The sequence below is a fragment of the Tamandua tetradactyla genome, chromosome 15 (genome assembly GCF_023851605.1).
Source record: "Tamandua tetradactyla isolate mTamTet1 chromosome 15, mTamTet1.pri, whole genome shotgun sequence".
NCBI classification, from domain to species: Eukaryota; Metazoa; Chordata; class Mammalia; order Pilosa; family Myrmecophagidae; genus Tamandua; species Tamandua tetradactyla.
In genome coordinates, this window is record NC_135341.1 from 23,478,533 (window position 1) to 23,499,766 (window position 21,234).

The 21,234-nt window shown below is 38.4% G+C and overlaps 1 protein-coding gene across 7 annotated transcripts in view; it reads left to right on the plus strand.

The window, feature by feature from the left end:
* The window catches only part of FHIT (fragile histidine triad diadenosine triphosphatase), a 1,619,043-nt gene that overhangs the window by 7,612 nt on the left and 1,590,197 nt on the right, over window positions 1-21,234 (plus strand). The window contains exon 2 of one of the 7 annotated variants that reach the window (XM_077128814.1): window positions 14,720-14,840. The exons of the other annotated variants lie outside the window; for them this stretch is intronic. The gene's annotated coding sequence lies outside the window, so the exon portion shown is untranslated. The remainder of the gene's footprint in view (window positions 1-14,719; window positions 14,841-21,234) is intronic. 7 annotated transcript variants of the gene reach the window in all.

The window sequence follows — 21,234 nt, forward strand, 5'->3', positions numbered from 1 at the left end:
AATCCAGCATACCTGAAACTGAGGTACCAATGCTTGTATCACTGCCCCCTCCAGACTTGACCCATCTGGATGGGGACCCACTCCAGTTGATTCTAACTTGCAGCCTGGGCTGAGAATCACCAGTAAGAAAGCAGTCCAAACAGGTTAAAATTATGTAAATAAGGAGGCACTGTAATTGGGCTAAATAAATTTATATTAGGAGTTAAGTTACCTCAGATTCCCATTTTAATAATAAAATACAATATGTTACTTTAAAGATCCCAGATTTTTTTCCAAAAAATTTAGAGACTCAGTTGCATGGGCTGAAATATTTCTATTTGCCCATAATACCCATTTTTTTGTTTTTTTGGTTTTTTGCTTACCACTTGGAATTGGTACTGTAGTCAGTGGAAATGGGTACTGTGAATGGCCAGGATTGAAGCATATGCCCAGCCCTGGAGGGGAGAGGTTCATCCAAACAAAGTGGGCAGAGCTGTCACATTACTCAACTCCAGGAGGCACCATTCACATATGCTATGACATATGATTAGTGTATGTATAATCTGTATAGTATATGTGAATGGTGCTCCCTGGAGTTGTGCTGTGCATAGCTTGCATGGCTGAACATAAGCAGCCCTGATTAGAGGAAGGTGCTAGTGCCTTCAGAAGAGGGGAAGTGATACTGGGGATAGATAGACAGCAGGTGGTCACTGCAGTCTGAAATCCCAGTTGCTGGTTTCTGCAGGCTTAGGGGGTAAAATCAAAGCCATAAATATCCAGCAGCCAGTGGCCATGGATAAATTTAAAGCTGAGGCCTTCTTTGGCTCTTCTGAGTGGGGGATAAAGCTCTCTCTAAGCTAAAGCTTCTCCTAGCCTCTTGAACTTCTGAGAGGCCACAGGCCCAGTTCCCTTGGCCTAGAAGAATAGCTGTATTTGGCTTCCTAGTGCAGATAGAACAGCTGGGTCTAACCCCTGTGGGACAAGGACTGTCTGGAACTGTATGCAAGGGTCCTGGTGAGGCCAGAAACTTCTGGATTTCTAACAAACTCCCAGGTGATGCAGTTGTGGCTGGTTCCATGAACCATACTCTGAATAGCAAGGTTTTAACTTTTTATGGCTTCTACTATGTTGCCATTCTGTTTTAATGTAATGAGTAGTATTGTTTATAGGGTGTATTCCAACAAATACATTTATCATTCCATTGCAGGTTGAGGGTGATCTTGGGCAAGTTATTTAGCTTTGCAAAATTTTATTTTCCTCAATAAAATGGACATAATATGAATTAAAAGGGATTTTCATATAGCCCGGTGATTTTCATAGAGTAAATACTCAGTGAATATTAGCCATTATTATTATTATTTTTTAATGACATAGATCTTCACCATCATTGGTAATTTTTTTTTAGCCATTATTTTTATTATTGTTATTATATTTTAGATTTTTAAAAATTTTTGGACTGAGAGGTCAAAGAGCATGTGACTTTACCACTTACTGGATATATGAGTTCGGACAAGTTCCTTGACTAAGGCTGAGTTCCCTCAATTTTAAAATGATGGTTATAATGGTAACTACCTAATAAGGTTGTTGTGAAAGTTGAATGAGATTGTGCTTACAAAGCCCTTGGCATGTATCAGCTGCTTCCAAAATTATGAATAGTTGTCACTGGATTTGAGAGGTCCTCTTAAGCAGCCTCTGTTACTAGGACTTGACTAGGTTTTTGTGAGAGCTCTGTGGTAGGCTCTGTTGGTGTAGTCCACAGCCCCTAATAGATATAAAGGCAGCTAAATGCACAGTGGGTTGAGCTGTCTGGAGGTATGTATTGTTTCCCCGATAAGGCAAGTGGAGTGTGGAATAACTGTCTGGCAACAGGTCCATTAGCAAATGTTTCTTGATGCTGAAGGTTGTTCTTATCTTGTTTCCCATGAGTTTCACTGCTTTGTTTCTGGGCCCTACTGTAGCCTCATTCCTGTAGCTGGATTCCTGTGACTTAGAGTCTGCTTTGACAGCTGCTGACCAACTTGTTACTCCAGGTTGCATTCCAAGGCCTCAGTTGTGTTCTTGGATTGAGTCATCATTTTGCTTACCATTAATTTATTCCTAGGCCCCATTATTACCAGGCAATGTGTTTGGCCTGGTTATACATCAGTGAACAAGAGAGGCATGGTCCCTGTCCTCATGGAGATTACAGTCTAGTGGAGGAGTTGGACAATAAAAGCAAATTGATAAATAATTCTAAAATAACAGTAGGAAGGAAAAGTATAAGGTACTGTGATAGTGTAAGGAGGTGGGTAACCTGTTTAGATAGAGTGGCCAGGAAGGTCTCATGAGGAGGTAACATTTGAACTGAGACTAAAGTACAGGTGGAGAGAGAGCCACTCTTTTGAAGAGCTGGTGGAATGACATACTAGGTAGAAGAAATAGCCTATGCAAAGGCCATCAGGTAGGGAGGAGCTTGGCATTTTCTAGGGATGAAGTAAGGCCTCTGTGGCCAGACCATATAGACCTAAGGGGCACTTGGTAGGAGCCAGGTCATGTAGCAAAGTGTGGAGTTTGGATTTTATTCTTTGGTTACTGGCTCTTTCACTGAATTTCAATACTATGGTTGGGGCCTTGCTTTTTGCTGCCAAGGCCTCCTTTCTGCTGACTTGCATCTCAACCAAGCACTTGCTTCCAGTACTTTTTTTTTTCCTTCCTTCTTGCCAGAACATCAGCTGTGGCCCTGGCTGATGGCTCTCTAATGCCTCCTATCTCCACAGGCTACCCTGTTTTCCATTAACACACTTTCTGGACACCAAGTTCTATGTGTTTCACCCGATATTTTCTCATTTCCTTTACCTCAATTCTGCTTAGAGAGCCTGCTGCCTCCTCTTCTGCCCCCAGTAAGGTGTGTGGCCTTAGGTTTCTGCTGATGTGACCTCTCTGCCATGGTCAGTGAGAATTAAGAACAAAGCCCTTGCTATAAGGATGCCAAGGAAGGGAATCAAGGGGACAAAGGCAGGAAGGAAGACAACATGCTATCTGTATTTATTGGGATCATGGGTGCCAAGGTCTGTTTTTTTTTCTTTTTTTTTGAGAACATCTTTAAAAAGCCAGTTCTAAAGAAGGGAAATATCTTGCTCTGGGTCACAGATGGAGTCTGTGACAGAATGGGAACATTCTCTCTAGTCTCCTGTAGGTTAAGTCCACTATCTTTTACTTCTTTGGCTTTTTATACTTCTCTAAAGCTTTTTTTCACTTCTAATTAATTGATCAATGCTTCTCTTCCCTGCTGACTGTAAGCTCTATGAAGGCAAGAACAGAGCTCTTGTTCTGATTGCTTTCAGTGTAAGGGAAGTGGTCCATATTAGGTCCTAATTTAGGACCTGGTCTTGCACTACACCACACTACTTCTGGACTATCCTTGGTTTCTCTGGTGAGCGGAGTACAGAGGTATTACTATGCAGCTTTTAGAGTAGTTGTAAGGATCAAGTGAAATCATTGATGTAAAGCATGCCCTACACAGCGCCTGACATATAGGAAACACTCAATAACTGTTACCTGTGATCAATATCATTAAACCTGGAATGTTTCTCCATCTACTACCACTGGCTGGGAGTTAGGCCTGTGTGCCAGTTTTCACTCTGAAAATCGTAGTTAGACCTTTTCCACAGTACTGAGTTATATAGTGGAATCTCATATTCATTTCTGTCATCAAATAAATGTAGAGGCCATCAATTCTCTCTCAATAAAATTTACTGAAAATGTTGATGAAAAACAACCCAGGATTCAGCCTGAAGAATAAATTCTGGTTGATGATGAAGATAGAGAAATATAAATCAGAAAACAAACATATCCGCAGTACTGTAATATTTAAATGCCTTCTTTTAAAGAGTTGATTCTCATTAGTCTACTCTCAGAAAAATGATAAATATTAATATTTGTCATCAAAGGAAAGCTTAGAAATCAAAGCAGAGTAAACAACTGTTGTATTTCAAGGATTACATAATACTGAATACATTTTAAATTCAATTCCCCTAAATTATGTATTTTTTATTTCTCTATGAGACATAAAGACATGGAATTTTTTTCATTTGGTGCACAAACTACAAAAGATGTGAATTTATCCAGATAAAAAATCAGGTGTTTTATAATCCAGATCATGTTCTCAAAGACTTTCGCTATGTTGTTTTATGTCTACAGAAGAAATTCACATGTGCGTCTACCACCTCTCCTGCACTGACTGCCAGCTTTTTCTGAGGAGAATCACAATAGAAAGAGACTCTGGGCATATCTTGACGGGGCAAGGAGTGCTTCTTGTCTTTGCTGTGGGTTCTCTTCTCTTCTCAGTTCATGGAGCTGCTGTTCAGAATGTGTCAGGAAGTACATGCAGCAGTCCTTGGGGTCAGAAGGGAGCAGAGGAATAGAAGACCAGCTTTCACAACCCCTCTGAAACTGTCGGGCTTTCCCTTCCTGCTTTCCTGAGGGGTGAGGGCTAGTGCCTGAGTTGACTGATTCAATAGGAGAGGGGCACATCACATTATCCAGAGAGACCTGGGTTTTAGTTCTGGCCCTCCCCCTGCCTTATTCAAGTACCTTGCCTTTGCTGGGCCTCAGTTTTCACATCTGTAAAGAGAGGCATTTGGATTTGATATAATCTCTAAAGTTTAGTGTACCTCTGACATCTTGTGACCTCGGTGGGGAGCTAAAAAGCAGCTGATGAGTCCTAATCCTCTCCTTCTGCAGAAGGGTAATTGCTGAGGCTGGCTTGGGGCCCAGAGACCTATTTCTTTCACCTTAGGTAATTTCACGTAGGCTGTCAGTTTTCTTATCCATAAAATGGGAGAAGTGCCAGGTTGTTGTAAATACAGAAGATAATGTTCGGAAAACATCTAGTGCTGTTCTTGGCACGTTGCAGGTTAATAACAATGCTGTGTTGTTATCATCATTAATATTTTGCTGAAGCTCATTTTGCCTCCGTTTTCTTATCTGAAAAATGGGGATAATAAGGAGAGCCTACCTCACTGGTTCAGTTTGAGCATTAAATGAGATGATACATGAAAAACATTGAATATTTCCTGGCGCATAATAGGCACTAAACAAATGTTAGCAATTATTTTAGCTATAATTTTTACATTATTAATTACAGAGCTTGAATATAGTAGTGATTTTTAAAAGTGAGTGAACTGAATAGCACATGGCAATTGCAGTACCCACCTTCATTAATACACTTCTTGAAGCACATTTCCAATGGTTTAAAACCCCAACATTTCTATAAACATCTCATTTATCAATGAAATGAATAATAAAATGAATGATGTTGAATCTGAATTTAAAAGTCAAGCTCTGTGTCAAATGTGGGTTCTTAAATCAGGATGCTGGAGCCCCTCTAGAATCTGGTGTTCCAGGTCCATGATCTGGCTCTACATATGAGTTGAAACCATTACTTTTTTTTTTTTTTTAATCACATTACTGTGGGGCCAGGCACTAAAACAGACTTGCATTTTATTAATGATATTGAAAATTAACATCCATTTTTATTGTTTCAAGATCATTGTATTTTGTATAAGGGGATGAGTTTCAGTACATAATAAACTTATTTAATGAAACATCAATATTTTTCTCAGATCAGTAGCATCAAACCTGTATTTATGGAATTAAAGAAAACAGTCTGCAATTGTATAATGAAATTCATTTGGAAACAAAATTTCTTTATATTTTTCTGTAGCATAGCTAGCAGCTGTTGGCCTCAGTCTGTCGTAAAACACAAAAATAAATTGTTTCTTGTTAAATCCATTGAATCTGTAGGCAGATATTAGACAAAGTTGGTGTCAGAGGGCCCAGATTATTCTATGAGAAGGTAACAATTAGAAAAAATTTTCTCATTGACTCCGTAAGAAAGTAAATTGTTTTAGAAGATGTAAAAGTATAGAAATGTTAAAAAAACAGAGTAACATTGTCATGCTACTCCTTCGTTATAGCTCTATCCACATTTCAGTGTATACCCTTTCCAACTTTTTTTCATTGCATGCATATATTCTGTTAGTTTTCTAAATTGGGATCATATTTTACATATAGTTTTGTTACCTATTTTCCAATGTATTGTGCATTTTCCTACATTGTTAATGACTGCAAAGTATTTTAGTATTAGAACCTACATTATTTTTTGTATTAGTTAGGGCTCTCTGGAGAAACAGAATCAACAGGAACCTTGCAAATATAAGATTTATAAAAGTGTCTCACGTGACCGTGGGAATGCAGAGTCCAAAATCCGCAGGGCAGGCTGTGAAGCCGACGACTCCGATCCAGGGTCTGGACGAACTCCACAGGAGAGGCTCCCCAGCCGAAGCAGAATTAGAATCTGTCTCTTCTGAATCTTCCTTAAAAGGCTTCCCGTGATTAGATTAAGTGTCACTCATTGCAGAAGACACTTCCCTTTGGCTGATTACAAATGGAATCAGCTGTGGATGCAGCTGACGTAATCATGATCTAATTCTATGAAATGTCCTCATTGCAACAGACAGGCCAGCACTTGCCCAACCAGACAAGCAGGTACCACAACTTGGCCAAGCTGACACATGAACCTGACCATGACGTTTTTTAACCTATCTTTTTCTTTAGGATAAATCCTCAGAGGAGGAAATGTGGGATCATATTGTAAATTGTAGGATTACCTATTTAGTTTTTCTTCACCACAGGCAAATGTTTCTCTTTGGACCTAAATACCCAGGAACAGCTTCTGAGCTCTGCTTACCAGGGGTTTCAGGCAAATAACTGTAGAGCCAGAAGCTGGTGGAGTGATTAACCATATTGGTTTACAGGCTCTGGTTGGTTAAAATAAACATGTTGAGTTACCTGTGTCAGTCTTAATGTGTCATATATTATTTAGTATGTTATGTATAAGGTCAGAATGTTTGCAGCTGCAAGTAATAGAAAACTTAATTTGTGATGACTTAAAAAATGAAGATTTATTACTCACACTTAACAAGAAAACTAGAAATGGGTGGCTGTGGCTTTAGTTCAGCATTTCAGATGTCAAGGAAAGTGTATCTGCGTTATTCTGCCCTTTCCCCAGTGGCTATAACATGGCTGTGGCTGAGGCAGGCATCATGTTTGTATTCAGAGTCAGGAAGCTTGGAGGGAGCAGAGGTGAATGAGCACATTCTTGAGCCCAGCAGTTGTTAACCTGATTTAAAAAAAGGAGTACTTTTTTTTCTCTTATTGATGAAGTAATATTAGTTCATTAGTTATATTATAGAAAATATAAATGGAAGAAAATATATTTGACTCATAACCTGACAACCCAGAGGTAACACTGTTTTTTTCATTTTGGTATTTTTCTTTCTCACCTAGTTATAAATGTGGAAACATGTCATTATCTATAAATGAACTGCCTTTTTAATCAGCATCTGGCTCAGAGCCTCATAACTGGTAGATGCTTTAAAAATTTACTAAAAAATTAATGAGTGATTAAAAAAAAGCATTATGAATATTTTTTGTGCCTTTGAGTATTCTTCTACTGTATATATTTTACAGTATTACTTTTAATAGCTCCATATTGCTCAATTGTTCAGGTAGTCTATAATTTATTTATCTTCTATTATTTCACCTGTATTTTTTTTTAATTACAACTATCACAGATAATTCTGCAATGCATGTCTTTTTGTGTGTATGCTTGTGTATGTACAAACCTCTAGCTGTTTCCCTAGATAAATTCATTTCAGATAGATTCACTGGGTCCAGGGGTATGAACGGTTTTAAGATCCTTGATTAACTTCACCAAATTCCCCTCTTCAAATACACTATTTTATGCTACCACCAGTGATGAGTTATAACTTTGGTTTAAGTCTTCATTTTTAATAGGCTTAACTTCTTTTGACTAGGTTGTATGTTCATATGTTTCAAAAATTGAAGCAATGCAGAAAGGTATAAAGTGAAGTTTTGCTCCAGCTGCTGTCCTCATACCCCATTTTATCCTCTATGTCCCTTAGGTAACCACTTTCATTAGTTCTTTTACATCTTTTCAGTGTTTTATAACGCACACAGGCACATATGTCTATAAATTCTTATTTTCCTCCCTTTCTTACACAAAAAGTAAAATACAGTATACACTGTACTGTACCTTTATTTGGACTGACTGCTATATAATGCTGTATTTTGTGACTATTGCGTACACTTATCTATTCTCCTGTCTAGACTTATTTGAAAGCTGTGTCTTTTCTGCCCAACTGGGCCCAAGTGAACCATAATAACCTGGCCCACAGCTTCACCACTAATAGGAGTAGGCAGCTGGATCTTAATTTCTTAATCCTATTGCCTGCCCTGCTACACATTTTGACTTTGCCTCCCAGGGTATAGTTGGCAATGCAGTGCCTGAAATATTCTGAATCTTCCAATAAGGGAGAGAATTGCAACGGTAGGATGTTTATCCTCTTTCAAGACCTACTGGCTTGTCCTTTTCCCTAGCTTGATTGTAAGATAGTTTTGTGTTTTGGTTTGAGTAAAGAACAACCGTCTTTTCTCATTCAAGGAGGGATGGGCTCATATAGGAAGTTATGTATTATGCACGTTTTAAGGAATTTAATCTCAGCGAGTGTCAGGCCCGCTGTATGTTTAATTTTATGTGTGGAACAGCTTGCGTTACTTTATTTGGCAAAGATGGTGGTCAGTCATGCCTTTTCTTCTTGCTCCTTTAGACTGGTGCAGAAGAATAGAGCCTCATCCTAAGGGCTTACCGCAGTCCCAACTGAAAGCATGTTCTTCCATTATTTAGAATTTGTACAGGTCAAGAATATATGGAGATGAGAGATAAGAGCCTATCTCCAAATGACAATTTGTTTTTACATTCCTATGACCCATGGGACTAAATTTACATGACCTGTATTTGTTCTTTTAAAAGTCACCTCCTCAGTGAAGTCTTCCCTGGTTATCCTACCTAACTATTCTCTTACTGTATTTTCTGCCTCAGTAATTGTCTGTTTCCTTACTGCATTTTGTCCTGCCTAGGCTCTACCTTTTGTGGAGGGAGTGGCTGGGTCTGACATTGCACTCTAATGCCTGGTATGTACCTGGCACATAAAAGATGCTTAGTGCCAAATGAATTGTTCGTTATAATCACTATTAATATGCTATGCCTAAAAGATGGTTGGTGATATTTATTCTGCTTTGAATCTGGCCAGTTAATAAATAGCCAAAAACTTTCAGAGCCCTGTGAGTATAATTTGACTGAAAGTTTTATTCATGTAATTGTTGATTCACATGCAGTTATAAGAATCTCATGTGCACTTTGCCAAGTTTCTCTTGATGGTAACATTTTGTAAAACTATAGCATAATGTCACCACCCAACATATTCAGATTTTCCCAGTTTTTCTTGTGTGTGTATTTTGCTATATATACTTTTACAGTGAGTATTTTTTGGAATTTCAAAAAGATGAGTTTTTGATCTTGAACACTTCTGTGATGGCCAGATACCATGGCTCTTATATTTCTTAAAAAATTATAGAATATTAGTACTGGGATAGAGCTTTACCAGATAATTCTGTGCTGTAGTAGATCCCAAATTTTATAATTTCAAAGACTATAAATATTTTTTAAAATTTGGATGTAAGATAGGATGACAGCGGACTTAGGATTGCTAGCTTTTGATTGTGCCAAGAAGAGAATTGAGAGAAAAAAATTACATGCTTTAAAATTTTTTTCTCATTTTGTCAGGAACTGATTAAAAACTTTGTTATGGTCTGGTCCTGATTTTTTGAATTTTTTGAATTCTTAGAAACCCTTAATCTAGTCTAAGCTCTTCATTCTGGGGGCCAGAAAACTTTGTGTGGTCTGTCATTTTTACCATATCATATTATTTTTAATTTTGAAATACCTGATGGATGTTTAGAACATATTCCTCATTTTAGAGTTTAAGACAATGAAGTCCAGAGAGGGGAAGAGCCTCACCAAGGTGCAGCAAAACTCTGTGTAGGTGCCTCATTTTTTCCTACCGAGTTACCCTATCTAGGGATCTTGACCTGATGCACCGGGGAGAAATTACAACTGGCTTGATCTAGAAGGAAGTCTAGAAGATATTTAGTTTTAGCCTCCTATATAAAGCAAACATTCCTTCTCCATTTCTGAAAAAAAAAAAAAGATTTATCAGGTCTCTACTTATGTATGTCTAATAGGGAAGAGACCCCTACTGTATAGATTTGCCTTTACTATACCTGTCATTGACATTCCAAGGTATAAAAAAAAAAAAACAAAAAAACCAATGACTTCTGAGCTCATTAATTGTAACAATAATACTGAAAGCTCACTCTACCCAGGCCCTATGCTGTATACTTGGCATATATCTTCCTTATTTCTGACCTGTGAGATAGGTATTCTTGTCTCCAGTTTCATAATGAGATTCCTAGTTCTCAGAGGGGTAGAGTTTCCAGCATTAGTCTTACAGCTGGTAAGGAGCATGGGTTTTGTATTAGTTTCTTTGAGCTGTGTGGTAGTTTGAAGCTCTGTGTGCACAAGAAAAACATGTTCTTCAGGTTAATACATTCCTGTAGGTGTAAACCCTTTGTAAGAAGGACCTTTAAGTAAGGCTACTTCAGTTAAGGTGTGACCCAACTGGGTCTTAATTATATTGCACTAGAGTCTTTTATAAATTGAATGAACACAGAGAGAGAAAGAATCATGGAAGCAAGAAGCTGAAATAAACAAAACCTGGAAGAGAAGGGAGAGACCAGCAGATACCTCCATCCTTGCCTTGTTTAGCGGCCAAGGATTGCCAGCAGCTCGTCTTCAGAAAGAAATCATTGCCCTGATGATGCCTTGATTTGGACATTTTCTTGGCTTCAAAACTGTAAGCTGATAAATTCCCATTGTTTTAGCCAACCTATTTCATGGTATCTGTTTTGAGCAGCCTATGAAACAAAAACAGGCTATGGTACCAAATTACCACGAACTTGGTGGCTTGAGCAACAGAAATTTATTCTCTCATAGTTCTGGAAGCTAGAAGTTCAAAATCACGGTTTAGGTAGGACGGTGCTCCCTCTGAAAGTGCTAGGGGAGAATCATTCCCTGCTTTTTCTAGCTTATGGTGTCTCTAGGCATTCCTTGGCTTGTGGTCACATCACTCTAATCTCTGCCTCTGTTTTCACATGGCCTTCTTCTCTGTGTCCTCTTCTCTTCTGTCAATCTCAAATCTGCCTCTTTCTATTTTATCCAACCTTTCTCTTGTATCCATCAAGTATATGAAGGCCATTTTCATGTCACTCATTTGTTTTCTCCAGGCTAAGTATCCCCAGCTTCTTCAGCTGTTCCTTATGTGAAGTTCTGAACTCTCCACCATTCTGATTGTCCTAGTGTAGATACTTTTTTATTTGGTGAATATTCCTCTTAAGTTATACCTTCTATATTGAACTCTAGGTAAGACTCAAATAATAGGGTGGAAATCAAATTCTTATGATTTGTACACTATATTTCTTTAAAATAGCCATAGGTTATATTCATTTAGAGCTACTGCTAAAGCTATTGCTGGTAATTAACAGTGAAAGAGATTTAAAATAAAATCTCTCCATTCTAGTAATTCTACTCCATCATTGAATTTCTAAGGGCCAAACTCAACCCTCAGTTATGCTAATGCAAGTTTTATTGATTTTGGATTCTGGAGATAGATTTTGAGTTTGGAAAGAAAATAGTCCAAACATCACACTCTGGGGTTTAGTAGAAAGGGCAAGCATACTCATGAATAAAACCAGTTTCTCCTTTCCATTCCGATTTGTTGAACCCATGGAAAAAAATTGTGTGCTGTAAAGACATGAATGGTGAGCCATATCAGTTCTCTGCAAGAACAAGACAGGATTTTTATACCCAAATATTAGAGAAGAGACATTTTTTTTTCTTTCTTAATTTCCACTCTTTGTGGCATGTAGTTGGTAGAATTTTTTTTTAATTGTAAATCACATTTACCAACTGTTTATGTTAATTTTCATGTACTTGTATCCTGAACAAATTTATGCTCCTGGTGTTGTATGTGCTGCAAGTTTCACTGCTGTCAAAACATATTTTTAAAAATAACCCAGGGATTTTAACCAGTGTAGTCAAGATAAATTAAAGATTTTAAAAAGTAAAATTTACATTACTATTTAGATCAGCATGTAGATGTTATGATTAACTTTTGTCCTTCTATGGCGAGATATTACAGGATTACACTGTCTTTAAAATATGTTTTTAATTAATTAATTTTTTAAACTATGGGTTAAAATATGGAAAAGGTAATGCCCAGCAATGGATTCCATGACTTCATTTACTCTGTTATATTTTCTATTGTATCTTAAGGCTGTTGTCTTAACAGTTTCTTTGGAAGAAAACATTTTGAGGGGAAGGAACTTCTTGGATCTTTTCCTCCTCAGCACTTCCCAGATACCTCTTACCTGAACTCTAATTATACTTATGGCCCTACCTCTCTTCCAAAGGGAAACTTTTTCAGGCCTGTAAGATTTGGTTAGCTCTTATAAGCTCCTTTAATACTTCTCATGGTTTTAAACTGTATGTACCCCAGAAAATCATGTTCTTAAAACTAATCCAGTCCTGTGGGTATAAACCTATTGTAAGTAGGACCTTTTGTTGAGGTATTTCAGTTAAAGTGTGGCCCAGGATAGGTCTAAATCCTCTATAAGAGAATGAACTTCAGACAAAGACTGAGAAAGCCACTGAGGCAAGAAGCTGAAAGCAATGCAAGCTGGAACAGAAGGGAGAGAACAGCAGATATCGCCATGTGCCTTGCCATGTGGCAGAGGACCTAAGGATCACTGCAGCCAGTCTTCCGGAAGAAAACATTACTTGATAATGTCATGATATGGACATTCTCATGGCCACAACCTGAAAGCTAATAAATTCCCATTGTTAAAAGCCAACCCATTTCACGGTATCTGCTTCAGGCAGTCTCATAAAATAAAACAGGGCCTGTACTTCATGTTTTGCTGCCTTCTTTACATTAATCTCAATTGCTTGTTAATGTTAGTCCTTTACCCCAGGCAATAAACTCCATGAGGGCAGGTGCTGTATTTTTAATACTCTACCACTAGTACCTAGTTCAGTATCTGGTTAAGTAGATCTTAACAATTTTTAGTTGATGGATGGGTTAGGGCTGACAAGGTCATTTAGGGGCTTATGGGAACAGTGATTTAATAATATTTGAATTTGTGTATGTGTGCACACTTCATTTTTTCCCCTCTGTCTCTTTCCCTTCCCTCTCCTTTCTTTTTTTTAATCTTTCTATTTTTTTTTGAGTTACCACTGCATCAAATTATTGAAGTAGAAGAGTAGTTGACATTCTGTTTTAAAGTGACCATGTATTTGACCCTCTTCTTCTCTAGTAATGTCATCACCATTGTATCTCATTGCTGTGCGTTCTTGGAGGCTGACAGGCGGAACAAGCTGCTTCAGTACATAGTCCTCATCTGTCATACAGGACAGCTTGCAGATTCTTATTATGTGAATGAAATATGGAGAGAGGGATATTTTTCTTCCTGGGCTATCAGGGTAATTGAAAGTAACCATATCTGGGCATGAGGGGGCAATGCAGGAAGATAGACTGCTTTTGTGAAGGGCAACTCATTGGCTCTCAGAACTGCAGGTGTTGAGCCTCATCTTCAAGTGTAAAGGCTCAGGAAGTATTTCCCATTATCAAACTATTTGACTACCACATTATTTCTGTAAGGAAAATGCCTTGGTTCGTGCTCCCATCCCTTAGCCGCCTGATAAGTTGCCATCACCATTGTCTTCGGAGGTGAGTCCTTTAGCCAGGAAAGAAAATTATTTTAGTATTCCAGGTCAATAAACTGTAGTGGAAAAATTAGAAATGTGCTATGAAAAATCATTAAACAGACACATTCTACTGTTCCTGAGTTCAGGATGAGAAGAAATGAATAATACTTGACTGCTCTTATAGTTTATATTTTACAAGCATGGCTCTGATGAAACAGAATATCAGATAATACCATATAAGGGCCCTTTACCTTTTAACTGGTTTGATTCTATAGATATAAATTGTGCTTTATACAATTGCTTTGGTTGAAAGGTATCTTTTTTACTTAACATTGGTCAAAAGTACTAATATGGTGATGGAAAGCAAGGTACAATACAGTCATGACTTGGTTATATTTTAAGATAGTTTTAAAGTCATTTAGTTGAATAGAACTCTAAAGTACTGTAACTGCCAGGTTGCTTTATCTAATTTATGAAACAGAGTCAAAGGAATCAACAATAACCCTTCATTTACCATTATTAGATTAGCTATTACTGAAACCACAGAAAGTATATAACCCTTTACTTTGTGTTCATTTGAATTTGGCGATTAAACTTTGATGGAACTTTCATTTAACCAAATTCGTTTGTTTACAACAATAAGCATGCTAAGTCTTTTGTGTTCTGAATTTGATATGACCCTTTTAGTACATGCCTCCTGCAAAGGCGTGTTAAAGTCACAGATTCTATTCATTTGTGTTCTGCTAGCATTTTTAAGCCAAATTGGCTAGGGCTTTACTTTTCTTCCCTCTTTATTTCTTGAAGAAATACATTGTTTTCTCCATCAGTCCTCTACTTTTTCAAAAATATAACCAGGCATTAACCAACATGGAACTACTTCTCAGAGCAATAAAAATTGATTTTTCAAAATTAAATAAGCATCTGTTGGTCTGAAAATGTTTTATACCTGATATTTAAAAGATATTTTGACTATTGCCAAAAGGAATCGTTTCCTTCATGCTGTCTCCCTTGCAGATGCCGTCATATGCCACCGTGTTGTATAAAGCATTGCTCTGGAGGGAAGCAGGCTTGGATTTGCATCTCACCTCTGCCATTTACCTGTGACCTTGAGCAAGGGACTTCACCTCTTAGGGATGTAGGTTATTTCTAACTGCCCTTCCTTCTGTGTGTAATAGAACTTATATTAATATTTCATAGTATTTTACATAAGGAATGCATGTAAAACCCTCAAACATGTAACAATTGCTATCATAATAAGTATGTGTGTATACTCTCTATATACATACCATCAATTTGACTGAAACCTTATTGATTATTGATTCTGAATTAGGTTATGATAGTAGAAATTCTGTTATCCTTTCAGTTCTTAATGTTCTGGTATCCAGGCTGTATCTAAAAGTAACATGATGCATAGTTACCATTTTTTATCTATTTTGATCCCACAGCTTGAAGACAAATCACCCTGAATGTGGTAATTTCAGTTGCTAAGATTAAAACCCGTGGTCCACATCCATACTCCAAGAAGTATACTTTTAAAATGAAACGTCATTTCATTTTTTTTGAAGTGAAGTAAAAACTAGGATAAGGAGTGTTTTAGATATGTGAACTAGCAATACATGGCCCTTCCAGTAAGAAGAGCTCCTATGGGTAATTTTTTAATTCATTTTTCGTGGACTTTCTCTGTTTCCCACATCTATTAAGTGTTTCTTTAACTGCCTTCTCTCTTGCCTTCTTTCTCTGCATCTCTTTGCCCTTTACATTCCCGTTTTTGAGGTAGTGGAGATGGTTTAGACCAATGTGCAGTCTTTTAAACCCAGTGTTCCTTAGACCAGTAGCCATAGAGGGGTGGTAAGAAGTCAGCCTGGGAGATCAGGTCTCTGCCATTGGTTTCCAGCAAATTTACGTGGTTCATGTGGGGATGGAATTTTTCTCCTTATCTGTACTGTCTTCTATCAACTTGAATTAATGCGTCCTAGAAGAATGACAACTTCTTAAGCTGTGAAACTTTCAGTAAGAAATTTTAGGCCCATGGTGTTGGTTCAGCGTAAAATAGGATAGCATTTAAAGACAGTTTTTGCTTCAGCATCATATTGACAATGTCCCTCGCTTGAGTCAGGGATTGAGGACTTACTGAAATACACCATCTGGCAAAATACGAAAGGCCAGTCTTGTGCCAGCTGAAAAAGCTGCATTAGTTCCAACTCTTGTGTACTCTTCACGTTATTGGATGCCTTGCAAAGCTTTTATCTTTTTTTTTTTTTTTTGATTAGGAAGGACTAAGGGATTTTTGTACACCAAAGAAAATGTCAGCAGTACAAAAATAGATAAAGTATCTAGTGGATCATAAGGGGTGGTTGGTATTGAACTTTGTACTTGCACAGGAAGAAGGGATGGTTCCATACTAAGATCTTTGTTGGGGGCTGTGGGGATGGTGTGTCCTTGGTCTGTTTGGGTGGAAGTGGGAATCTGTCTTTCTTTTAGTCTGACAGTTCTCAAGCTTTTTTCCCCTGCAGCATGGTTAGGCCTTGAAAGCACTAGTTAAGAGATCAACTCTGTTCTGCTCCTTGGCCTATCACGTAAACTATGGCCTGTCATGTTCATTAAAATGAAAATTTGTTGAATGGAATTTGTCCTACGGGCAGAATAGTTTAGATGTCAGATGTTTTTAGGCCTGGATATAAATATTATGTTTCTATTGTTAATTAATTGCAGTGCCTCAGTACCAGTGATCCAAAATCCAATTTAGTCTGCAATAGGCCTATGGATAAGGGCCAGAGATAATGAATTCAGAGGGAAAAAACTTATTCAGAGTTTCCATTGTATCTGTCAGTGTGCTCTTAGAGAAATAGCAAATTTTGGTATGGCACTGTAGTTAAAGAGGTGCAAAACAAGACAGAATTAAGACTCATTGTCTATTGAAACCTCTCAAATGCTATTGTTGAATCTATTCAACTGCCATCTCTGAGTTTGTCCGAGCATCAGAATGCCTGACAGATCTGCTCTGTCCCCTTTCTGTGATTTTCCCCATTGCTTCCACTCCTGAGTCTGTTGTTAGGTTCATAGCTTGTTTTAGGGTCGTAGAACTGAGGTCCTGTTATCTTTCTAATTTCTCTTTTCAGTGCTCATTTTCCTCTCTTCCATTTACCATCAACCCTTCCTTCCTTTTTCTTTTCGTCTTTTGTTTTGGTCCCCAGGCTGAGCAGCCTATCTGTCACGTTTGCCGCTGTTTGTTAAAAACATTTTGCCTCAAAATTGAGCGGGTGGCCTAACATTTACTCAGAATAACGGTGCTAGAACTGACTGCATTAGAAAGGGGAGCAGAACCCTTGCCACTGGTGCCCAGACCTCAAAACTGACTGTTGTTGCAAAGCTATGAGCCAAGTAGCATTTGTGACCATCATTCTCTACCAATATTTTCTTGAATACTTGCTGTGAGCATGGCACCTTACCCAGTAACCTCCCTGGGTTCTGCAGGTAAATGGGTGTGCCAGGCAGAAAGGACTAATTAAGACTTTGGAAGGCAGGATTAATGTGGTCCAGTTGTCATGGACCCTCATTTAATTCCTGGCATCCTGGTCCATGCCAACCTCATTCTGCTCTTGTGATTGTGCCAGCCGAGAAGTGGGGAAAGGAAGATGAACTTTGGTCTGCACTGAGTTTCCCTGTCCAGCAGTGTCTGTCAGATTAAAAATGAGAGGCAAGGAGGCCAGAGAATATTCCAGATGGAGAGTTCAGAGGAGGGCACAGCTAGACTCCTTCTCTACAGTGACGTAGCTGGGCCATTGGCGCGCTGGGCCAGGATCCAGGAGCAACACAGGCTGCTGCCTGACCCTGCAGTGCAGTGGGGGCCTGGCAGAGCAGAGCTAGTCACCTTTGGCTTTGTGCAGGAACAGATTCAAACCAGGCACACATAAGCCACATGGTGAAGGCAGAGCATTTAGCCCAAGGGCTGGGTCAGTCTGGTTGGAGGTTGGCTCCCCATCCTCAACTCCTCTGAAGGGTACTTTGCCCAGGACACATGGGGTATAGCTGACAACCATAGAAACCAAAAGGAGAGTTGGTGTTCTCCAGCCTCTCTGTTTTCTTCCTTTATGATGAGGCAACCTTGCAAGAAAGGTGACCTTAGAGAGGCTGGAGGCAGCAGTAGCAGCAGTGGTCCTGTGTCCTTGAACAGCAGTGGTCCTTTGTCTAGTGTGTGTGGACAGCAGTTCCAGGCAGCAGGGGTTTAGTGAGGATGCAGTACCCTGGCAGTCACTCTCCATGTTTCTTAGTAGCACAACTTTGTAACTGGCTTCAGTATCGAAAAGAACTCAGAATGGATGCTTCAGAAAGAGGATTTTATTCAAATGAGAACTGTTTTTTAGGTTAAAAAAAGTTTATATAGGTGTCACTATAATGGTGGAATGGTAACAAATGAAGTTAAAGACTAGTATCAGGTTTGACCCTCTTTAAACATTTTAGCATTGCATCAATGTAACCTCAGTTTCTCTCTAAGATGGACCTCTTTTCCTCAAACTCAGGTGATTAGAGTGTGAGGAGGGGCTGTGCTGTTGGGAACAGAGCTGTTTGACTTGAAATGTCATTCCATTCTGAGTAAACATGCTGGGGCCCTGTTAGGGCATCCCTGTGCAAATGTCACATTGTCTGTGTCTCCCCCTGGGATTAGAGTAGCCATGGTACTTTCCAGTCTTTTCTGGGGGGACAAAGCCCTTGACTTCCCATAGCCAGAGTTCCAACCTAGCCAGGGTCATGCTCCTTGAGATTTCATGGAATTTGATTTGTCTAACTCCATGAACATTCAGATGCTGATAAGCTGATTGGTATTCTATTCCTTCTATGTTGCCTAATGATTTTGTAGAGCTTGTGCTACTTGGCAAATTTACTTTTTTGATGTCTGGCAGATATGACAGCCTTGAACAGGTGTGGCAAGGATGTGCTGGTTTGGGTGTTGGTGTGTGTGTGTATTGTCTCAAGTCACAGAAGTATTTATTCAATAGAGACAGATCTTTACATCTTTTGAAAGCTTAGAGTAGAAATTAAGGAAATGGGTGGTGGTGGAGTGATAACCTCACCTTAAGAATGCTCAGTTTGCAATTTTACTAGTAAACTTATAATATTCTTTTATATAGCAAATTTTATTGAATGATGCTAATATGCTGATACTGTCCTAGAGCCTCTAGGTTTTTTCTTGTACTGCAGGACAAAATAGACATGGTATGTATCTCTGTGGAACTTATGGTTTAGTGGAAAGATTTTCACTTATGTTTTGACAACGGAGATCAGTTTTCAAGGTGAATAACAAAATTAAGAATTATTCTGACGATCCCCATGAACCCTAATTGTATCAGAGTTTCACAAATTCTGAAAATACTCTATAGGAAATACATATATAAAGAGAAATAAAACTTCTAGGAACATATATTAGAAGTATGAGGTTTTGGCAGCCTTTGCTGCTGTTTCTTTTGAGGGTTTAAATCAGGATCCAGATTCTCAAATAATTCCCTATGTATAAAACATTAATTTATCATCAGGTAGTTTAACCAGGGTTCTGTTTTCCAACTGCCTGATTTTCACTGATATGTTAAAAAAAGTTTTGGAAAAAGGGTTAAGAGTCTTCTCTTAGTTGAAAATGGGCTATCATTTGAAAGGATGTTGCCGTAATTTGTCTGCTGGAACAGCTCACTGAATGTGGCATAAGCATGAAAGTGAAGGGTGAATTTATTCAGTGTCTTTATTCTTGTATGTGAGTGAAAGTCTTCTTTCCTAGGTGTGTAGATATTTGTAAAAGACTCAAAGGCCAATAACTAGTCCCTTAACATGGCAGTAAACTCAGATGTGGGCTGCAAAATGCAACAATGGAAGCAAATTCCTCAATTCCAGGTAATATTGTTATAAGTATGGTGCAATCATATACTTCCAAGCAAGTGGTTTCAACTGGAAAAAGATGAATCGAAATCAAACCAGAATTCTATATTTGGAAAGATATTTATTTAATTCAGGGCCATATTTTTAAGGGGACCAAGGGTTTGATAATGGATTGAGGTGCTTGGAAGTGGTAAAGATTTTCTTGAAGCTATCCTCAGAAAAACCACCAAGTTAAATGAATATGTTATTGGCTTATATTGCTCTGCTTCCATGTTTATTTCTTTTAAGGAGCAAGTGAAGCCTGGCCCTATTTGGATTTATTTAAATGTACTTTGTGACCCACAGGAGGTCATATGAAGGATACAGAATTTGTCTGCTGTAGAATAAAATGTGGACCAGTTAGGGATGAAGAGGATGGGAAGTGGTATAACACTGTCCAGCTGTAGGTGAAAATGTTTTCATGGGCTGTAGAAATTTAGGTCCTGAAGTTTTTGGGCCAAAGAAAACATGATAAAGAGAGAGCTAGTTTGAGTGGGTATTGCTGACTTTTGTCCAGAGATACACACTTGCAACACTAGAACAAGAGTTTTCTGATTCTGACTTGCTCTGACTTTGGATAATTATCTCACACACGCACATTTTCAGGCACCAAAGATGGACACAAAGACTGTAGAATCTGTTTGTTCTCATTTATTCAACAAGTAGTTTTTGAATGACTGTTGGGCACTAGGTAGAATCTGGAGCTGGAGATGCATAAGTAGGGTCAGCTGGGTTTGAACAGTAAAGATCATAGGTTTTACAGGGCAGAGACACTAATTTAGGTGATAAAAACAAGCACACAAGAAGGTAAGAGTTTAAGACCATAGCCTAAGTGACTACCACAAGACTTCATAGGATTAAGGTGAGTGAGACCAAAGATCTAAGACCAATCTCTTCACTTCTCCCTTCTGACCTCAGAAACCTTCAGTACTGGTTACCATTTTTCGTATATCTACGTTCAGCCTCTTTGTCAGAAATGGGTCTTCTCATCACCTTTGCACATGTTCGGTTGTTTTCAGTCTAAAAACTACACAAACTCTGTATCAGTTCTTAGTTCTACTTTAGTTGCCACTGTCTTTCTTCACCTTCACAGCTAAACTTACCTGAGAGTTGCCTCACTTACTTTTTCCATTTTAATAGTTACTATGCATTTCTTAACCTCTAAACTAAATTCTGCCTCCTTCAGTATTTAAACAGCTCTTACTGAGTTTACCAGTGACCTTCATTTTAAGCATTTTTAGTACTGTTTTCACTTGAACTTTCTGTGACCCTTAAGATTTTTGTCCTATCACACTGGCTACTCTTCTCTCTCCTATGTATAATTCATCCTCCTCAACATGTTAAATGTTGAACTTCCTCAAAGATCACTGATAGACCTTCTTACCTTCCTAATCTATACCTTCTCCCTCAACAGTTACTTCTACACTTACCACTGTAGTTACTACCTACTTCCAGGCCTCCTTTCTGAGCTCCAGACCTATATACACAACTGCTTACCTGGACATCTTCTTTTAGATGCACCTCAGGTTCATTATATCCATAACTAAACTGCTGATCTTTGACTCCAGATGTGATTCCTAATGCAGTAGATTCCTTGTCCAACCCCAAGTCAGAAATGGAAACTG